This window comes from Ambystoma mexicanum, chromosome 2p (genome assembly GCF_040938575.1).
Source record: "Ambystoma mexicanum isolate Mex_15411 chromosome 2p, UKY_AmexF1_1, whole genome shotgun sequence".
NCBI classification, from domain to species: Eukaryota; Metazoa; Chordata; class Amphibia; order Caudata; family Ambystomatidae; genus Ambystoma; species Ambystoma mexicanum.
In genome coordinates this window covers 1,124,869,049-1,124,877,226 of record NC_090923.1, presented here as the reverse complement: position 1 = coordinate 1,124,877,226, position 8,178 = coordinate 1,124,869,049, and the positions used below count along the sequence as shown (strand labels likewise).

The window sequence follows — 8,178 nt, the reverse complement described above, 5'->3', positions numbered from 1 at the left end:
CATCCCTTACGACTGACTGACCCATGTTCAACTTCTGTTCACATGGAACCCTTCTCCACTTTATTCTTCAAAGTTCCCGTTTTAATATTTGCTACTACAACCAAGATCTGCACATGCGGCGGCTCCACTCGGGCCCTCGCCCCGGGCTTCTGTGCGTACTGCAGCAGCCCTCCTACTCGCCTGACTTAGCCCCCTGCGGCTCTCAACGCTGGCCTGGTATGGGCCTGATGCTCCAGGGCCATCCATTTTCAGGGCTAGTCGATTCGACAGGTGAGTTGTTACACACTCCTTAGCGGATTCCGACTACCATGGCCACCGTCCTGCTGTCTATATCAACCAACACCGTTTCTGGGGATGGATGAGTATCTGCATCATGCGCCTTAACCCCGGGTGCGGTTCATCCCGCAGCGCCTGTTCTGCTTACCAAAAGTTGCCCACTGAGCACTTTCATACAATACCCGGCTCCACGCCAGCAAGCCGGGCTTCATACCCATTTAAAGCTTGAGAGCAGGTTGAGATAATTTTGGCCCCAAGACCTCTAATCATTCGCTTTGCTAGATAAAACTGGGGTTTCCGTGCGCCAGCTATCTCGAGTGAAACTTCGGAGAGAACCAGCTACTATATCATTCGATTAGTCTTTTGCCCCTATACCGAGGTCGGATGACCGATTTACACATCAGGACCGCTACGGACCTCCACCAGGCCGACTTCACCATCTTTCGGGTCCTATCACACACGCTCATGCATCATCTCCGACAGAGCGGGGGAGACGGGTCGGTGGAGAGCCCACCGCAACAGGATGCCACTGCAATCGCCGGGCACCGGCCCTCAACATCATTACATCACAGGGTTTCATTCATCCCTCTGACTCGGGCAGGCATTATATTCTTAGTCAGTGTTTCCAGACAGGTCGGGTGGTTAACCGACCCCTGGCGCCCTTTGTGGGCCTCCCCGCCCGGCAGCACATCGTGGTTGGGGTGTATTGAGGGCAGTCCACCACAGTCACATCGGGAGCCCCGTCTCCCGTGGCCACTCTAGCAACCCCCAAGAGGGGCCAGGACAGTTGCCGGATAAGGGCCCGGTGGTGGTCTATCTCCCTCAGCTCCGTGGACACAGCAAAACTGCTGTCAGGGGGCTGTAACACTCTCTGCTGGAGCAGAGAGCCACCTGCCCCCTGGGGCCTTCCCAAATGCACCCTGCTGGGGCTGGATGTGCCCGGGCCGCAGACCCACAAGGGCCTCCACCGTTCCAGGTGACCAACCTGTCTGCCGTGTTGAATCCTGTGGGTGGACTGCACAGACCCCACCAGTTTACCGCTCAACCGTTTCACACCCTCTTGAACTCTCTTCAACTTTCCCTTACGGTACTTACTGGTCACTAGTCTCGCGCCCGTATTTAGCCTTAGACAGAGTTTACCACACGCTTTGGGCTGCATTCCCAAGTAACCTGACTCCAAGAAGACCTGATCCCGGTGTGCAAGAAGCCGCTATCGGCCTAACACCATCCGCGTGGGGAGACTCGATCAGAAGGAATTGAGCCCCCTGAGTGATGCCGGGGAGTCGGTCTTCTGTACGCCACATTTCCCACGCCTGCTGCTGAATGGGGATTCGGAGCTGGGCTCTTCCCTTTTCACTGGCCGTTACTGAGGGAATCTTGGTTAGTTCCTTTCCTCTGCTTAGTAATATGCTTAAATTCAGCAGGTCACCATGTCCGATCTGAGGCCGTGGTTGGGGAGCACAAAGCTCAGGGCAGCTGGCCTCGGGCCCGTATGTGGGGGTTGCCCCAGCCCTTGGCGCAGGCAAGTGTATTCTGTCCCAATCTGTGACCGAAGCCCACATGGTCACGAGGTCCGTGCTTCATGGTCATCCTGCGCCGGCAGCCGTGGGACACCAAAGACAGCCACACACAGCACGGCCAGGTGCCCCGGGGTAGGGTGAAGGTGCGCCAGGCTTTTTTAAAGCCTGCTGCCGCCGCCACCACATCCGGGGCGCGTCGGCCACCCGGCCCTTCCGAAACCAGCATGAGGTGGGGAAACCAGGACGCGTCGGCAATGAGCTTGCGCGCCAGATCCAAGGATCCAGCGACGGTGCTGATCGGGGTCTGACCTTAGGGGGATGAATGGAATGGGGTCCCTGCGACAGCCCCAGCCACGCCCCTGGGAGTGAACCCCGGGGTGATTGATGTACAAGCGACCCTCAGACAGGCGTAGTCCCGGGAAAAACCCAGGGCCACATGGTGCGTTCGAAGTGTTGATCAATGTGTCCTGCAATTCACACTAATTCTCGCAGCTAGCTGCGTTCTTCATCGATGCATGAGTCGAGTGATCCATCGCCAAGAGCCGTAGGCAACTTTTTTTGTCCTAGATGTCGGCCTGACCCTGCCGGTGCAGGAGAGGTTGGGGGAGGCAGCGCTGGCTGTGGCAGGACAGCCCAGCTCCCTGTCTAGCTCGGCCGAAACCATTGTGGTTTCCAAAAAATAAATAATAATCCAGGTGCTCAGCCTGACCGCCAGCTGCAGCAGCACAGCGCTTCCCAGGGGGATGGAGGTAGGCCGCTCCGCCACCTGCCCACACGGCCCGATCCACTCATCCTTCCCCGACCCCTTCCGCTTCCCTTTTGGGATGGGGGGCTGGGAGATGGACAACGAGGCAGGCCAGAGACAGCACAGACAGGGGGTCGGGTGGGACCACTAGAGTCTTCAAACCCCAGCCCGGCCGCATAGGACCCAGCTCCAAGTACCTGGGCAAGAGGGAAGGTCACCCACTGTGCCAGCGGGCCTGGCCATTGCTCACACACAGATGTGGGCAGCTGGAACCTTGGCGCCCACCGTCAAGTGAGCCAGCTGCACCATGGCTCATGCCTGGCTTGCCCGGGTGCCTGTCTGCCTGGGGAGGCACCCCTCGAGAGCAGTCAGGTTTCCCTCGGCTCCCGGCTGCCCCCAGTCAGGGCTTCCCTGGTGACCGGGGTGTGCCCACCAATGCCCAGCCGCTGGCAGGTCAGAGAGAGGAGTGTGCGCCCCCCGGCCAGCGCAGATGCGGGCTCAGTGAGGAGAGGGGGCTGGTTGACCACGCGCACCGGACCGCTCTGCGAGAGGTGCCCCGGGCTGTGGGTGTGCACATCTGGGATGCAACCGAGGTCGGGCCCACGGCTCTCCCTCCCGCTGCTCCGCTGTTAATGATCCTTTATGCCCCCACCCACAAGCAGAAACCATTCACACTCAAATGCCCCATTTCTCCTTCCAAACACGTTCCAGATTCAAATGCCACCTCCCTCCTGACCTACATCCACCATCCCTCCATCCGAACCCACACAAAGACACCAACATCCGTCTCTCCATACCTACACCAAGATGCTCCACCCCTCAGAGCCACACCCATATGCTTCATCTCTACCTCCACACTTAGATGGCGCCATTCGCCCTCTCTCTATACCCACACCCGATTACCGCATCCCTTCGACACACACATGCTCCCACCACTCCAATAAACCAACATCCTTCTCTCCAAACATACCCCATCCCTCCATTCACCCCCAGATGCCCCCTTCCTTCCCACCAGAGCGCTCCAGCCCTGACCCACATGCTCCACCATTCCCTCACATGCCCCCATCATATGCCCATTCCATATCAACAATGCCCCCTCCGATCCAGACTCCACGATGCACAATCCCTTCCTCAAGACCCATACCATGATGGCCCATGCTCCCTCCACACAGAAAGATGCCCCTATCCGTCCTCCGACCAATGAGCCCCAATCCTTCCCTCCAGACCCACACCAATGTGCCCCATCCCTCGCTCCAGATGGACATCAATGTGTCCTGTGCCTCCCTTCATACCCAAAGCAATGTCCCCATCCCTCCCTACAGACCCACACCCATGTGCACCATCCCTTCCTCTCAGAACCACACCAAGATGCCCCATCCCTCCCTCTAGACCAATACCATAATGCACCATCCTCCCTCCACATAGCAAGATGCCCCTTGCATCAGATGCCCATGTGCCGATCCTGAATCACATGCAGATAGCCCCAGCCAAACCGCTCTAAAACCACCCATCCTAGTATGCCCCCATCCGCCCAGACCCACACCAATGTGCCCTGTCCCCTCCTTCCAGACCCACACCAATATGCGGTCATCCCTCCCCAGACCAATGTCCCCATCCCTCCCATCAAACCCACACCAATGTACCCCCAACACCTCCCTACAGAGCCACACCAAGATGCCCAGTCCAACTTCCCAACCCACACCTAGATGACCCATGCCACCCTCCAGACCCACTGTGCCCCATCTCTCCCTCCAGAAACACGCATGTGCACCATCCCTTTCCGCCCAGATCCACGCCAATGTGCCCCCACCACCTCCCCCCAGAGCCACAACAAGATGCCCCATCCAACTTCGCAACCCACACCTAGATGACCCATGCCACCCTCCAGACCCGCTGTGCCCCATCTCTCCCTCCAGAAACACACCCATGTGCCCCACCACCTCCCTCCAGAGCCACACCAAGATGCCCTGTCCAACTTCCTAACCCACACCTAGATGACCCATGCTACCCACCAGACACACTGCTCCCCCATCTCTCCCTCCAGAAACACACCCATGTGCACTATCCCTCCGCCAAGATCCACACCAATGTGCCCCATCACCTCCCTCCAGAGCCACACCAATGTGCCCCCACCACCTCCCTCCAGAGCCACACCAAAATGCCCCATTCCACTTCCCAACCCACACCTAGATGACCCATGCCACCCTCCAGATCCACTGTTCCCCCATCTCTCCCTCCAGAAACACACCCATGTGCACTATCCCTCCGCCAAGATCCACACCAATGTGCCCCATCACCTCCCTCCAGAGCCACACCAATGTGCCCCCACCACCTCCCTCCAGAGCCACACCAAAATGCCCCATTCCACTTCCCAACCCACACCTAGATGACCCATGCCACCCTCCAGATCCACTGTTCCCCCATCTCTCCCTCCAGAAACACACCCATGTGCACTATCCCTCCGCCAAGATCCACACCAATGTGCCCCATCACCTCCCTCCAGAGCCACACCAATGTGCCCCCACCACCTCCCTCCAGAGCCACACCAAAATGCCCCGTTCCACTTCCCAACCCACACCTAGATGACCCATGCCACCCTCCAGATCCACTGTTCCCCATCTCTCCCTCCAGAAACACACCCATGTGCACCATCCCTCCGCCAAGATCCACACCAATGTGCCCCATCACCTCCCTCCAGAGCCACACCAATGTGCCCCCACCACCTCCCTCCAGAGCCACACCAAAATGCCCCGTTCCACTTCCCAACCCACACCTAGATGACCCATGCCACCCTCCAGACACACTGTTCCCCCATCTCTCTCTCCAGAAACACACCCATGTGCACCATCCCTCCGCCAAGATCCACACCAATGCGCCCCATCACCTCCCTCCAGAGCCACACCAATGTGCCCCCACCACCTCCCTCCAGAGCCACACCAAGATGCCCCATCCTACTTCCCAACACACACCTAGATGACCCATGCCACCCTCCAGACCCACTGTGCCCCATCTCTCCCTCCAGAAACACGCATGTGCACCATCCCTCTCCGCCCAGATCCACGCCAATGTGCCCCCTCCACCTCCCCCCAGAGCCAGACCAAGATGCCCCATCCAACTTCGCAACCCACACCTAGATGACCCATGCCACCCTCCAGACCCGCTGTGCCCCCACCACCTCCCTCCAGAGCCACACCAAGATGCCCCGTCCAACTTCCTAACCCACACCTAGATGACCCATGCTACCCACCAGACACACTGTTCCCCCATCTCTCCCTCCAGAAACACACCCATGTGCACTATCCCTCCGCCAAGATCCACACCAATGTGCCCCATCACCTCCTTCCAGACCCACACCAATATGCGGTCATCCCTCCCCAGACCAATGTCCCCATCCCTCCCATCAAACCCACACCAATGTACCCCCAACATCTCCCTACAGAGCCACACCAAGATGCCCAGTCCAACTTCCCAACCCACACCTAGATGACCCATGCCACCCTCCAGACCCACTGTGCCCCATCTCTCCCTCCAGAAACACGCATGTGCACCATCCCTCTCCGCCCAGATCCACGCCAATGTGCCCCCACCACCTCCCCCCAGAGCCACACCAAGATGCCCCATCCAACTTCGCAACCCACACCTAGATGACCCATGCCACCCTCCAGACCCGCTGTGCCCCATCTCTCCCTCCAGAAACACACCCATGTGCCCCACCACCTCCCTCCAGAGCCACACCAAGATGCCCCGTCCAACTTCCTAACCCACACCTAGATGACCCATGCTACCCACCAGACACACTCTTCCCCCATCTCTCCCTCCAGAAACACACCCATGTGCACTATCCCTCCGCCAAGATCCACACCAATGTGCCCCATCACCTCCCTCCAGAGCCACACCAATGTGCCCCCACCACCTCCCTCCAGAGCCACACCAAAATGCCCCATTCCACTTCCCAACCCACACCTAGATGACCCATGCCACCCTCCAGATCCACTGTTCCCCCATCTCTCCCTCCAGAAACACACCCATGTGCACTATCCCTCCGCCAAGATCCACACCAATGTGCCCCATCACCTCCCTCCAGAGCCACACCAATGTGCCCCCACCACCTCCCTCCAGAGCCACACCAAAATGCCCCATTCCACTTCCCAACCCACACCTAGATGACCCATGCCACCCTCCAGATCCACTGTTCCCCCATCTCTCCCTCCAGAAACACACCCATGTGCACTATCCCTCCGCCAAGATCCACACCAATGTGCCCCATCACCTCCCTCCAGAGCCACACCAATGTGCCCCCACCACCTCCCTCCAGAGCCACACCAAAATGCCCCGTTCCACTTCCCAACCCACACCTAGATGACCCATGCCACCCTCCAGATCCACTGTTCCCCATCTCTCCCTCCAGAAACACACCCATGTGCACCATCCCTCCGCCAAGATCCACACCAATGTGCCCCATCACCTCCCTCCAGAGCCACACCAATGTGCCCCCACCACCTCCCTCCAGAGCCACACCAAAATGCCCCGTTCCACTTCCCAACCCACACCTAGATGACCCATGCCACCCTCCAGACACACTGTTCCCCCATCTCTCTCTCCAGAAACACACCCATGTGCACCATCCCTCCGCCAAGATCCACACCAATGCGCCCCATCACCTCCCTCCAGAGCCACACCAATGTGCCCCCACCACCTCCCTCCAGAGCCACACCAAGATGCCCCATCCTACTTCCCAACACACACCTAGATGACCCATGCCACCCTCCAGACCCACTGTGCCCCATCTCTCCCTCCAGAAACACGCATGTGCACCATCCCTCTCCGCCCAGATCCACGCCAATGTGCCCCCTCCACCTCCCCCCAGAGCCAGACCAAGATGCCCCATCCAACTTCGCAACCCACACCTAGATGACCCATGCCACCCTCCAGACCCGCTGTGCCCCCACCACCTCCCTCCAGAGCCACACCAAGATGCCCCGTCCAACTTCCTAACCCACACCTAGATGACCCATGCTACCCACCAGACACACTGTTCCCCCATCTCTCCCTCCAGAAACACACCCATGTGCACTATCCCTCCGCCAAGATCCACACCAATGTGCCCCATCACCTCCTTCCAGACCCACACCAATATGCGGTCATCCCTCCCCAGACCAATGTCCCCATCCCTCCCATCAAACCCACACCAATGTACCCCCAACACCTCCCTACAGAGCCACACCAAGATGCCCAGTCCAACTTCCCAACCCACACCTAGATGACCCATGCCACCCTCCAGACCCACTGTGCCCCATCTCTCCCTCCAGAAACACGCATGTGCACCATCCCTCTCCGCCCAGATCCACGCCAATGTGCCCCCACCACCTCCCCCCAGAGCCACACCAAGATGCCCCATCCAACTTCGCAACCCACACCTAGATGACCCATGCCACCCTCCAGACCCGCTGTGCCCCATCTCTCCCTCCAGAAACACACCCATGTGCCCCACCACCTCCCTCCAGAGCCACACCAAGATGCCCCGTCCAACTTCCTAACCCACACCTAGATGACCCATGCTACCCACCAGACACACTCTTCCCCCATCTCTCCCTCCAGAAACACACCCATGTGCACTATCCCTCCGCCAAGATCCAC

General features: G+C 59.0%; 1 non-coding gene across 1 annotated transcript; it reads right to left on the bottom strand.

Moving 5' to 3' along the window:
* Positions 1–2,189: 2,189 nt before the first annotated feature.
* Positions 2,190–2,340, bottom strand: LOC138568341 (5.8S ribosomal RNA). Its single transcript, XR_011302680.1, has one exon. It is a non-coding gene; the product is annotated as a 5.8S ribosomal RNA (ribosomal RNA).
* Between the last annotated feature and the right edge of the window lie 5,838 nt (positions 2,341–8,178).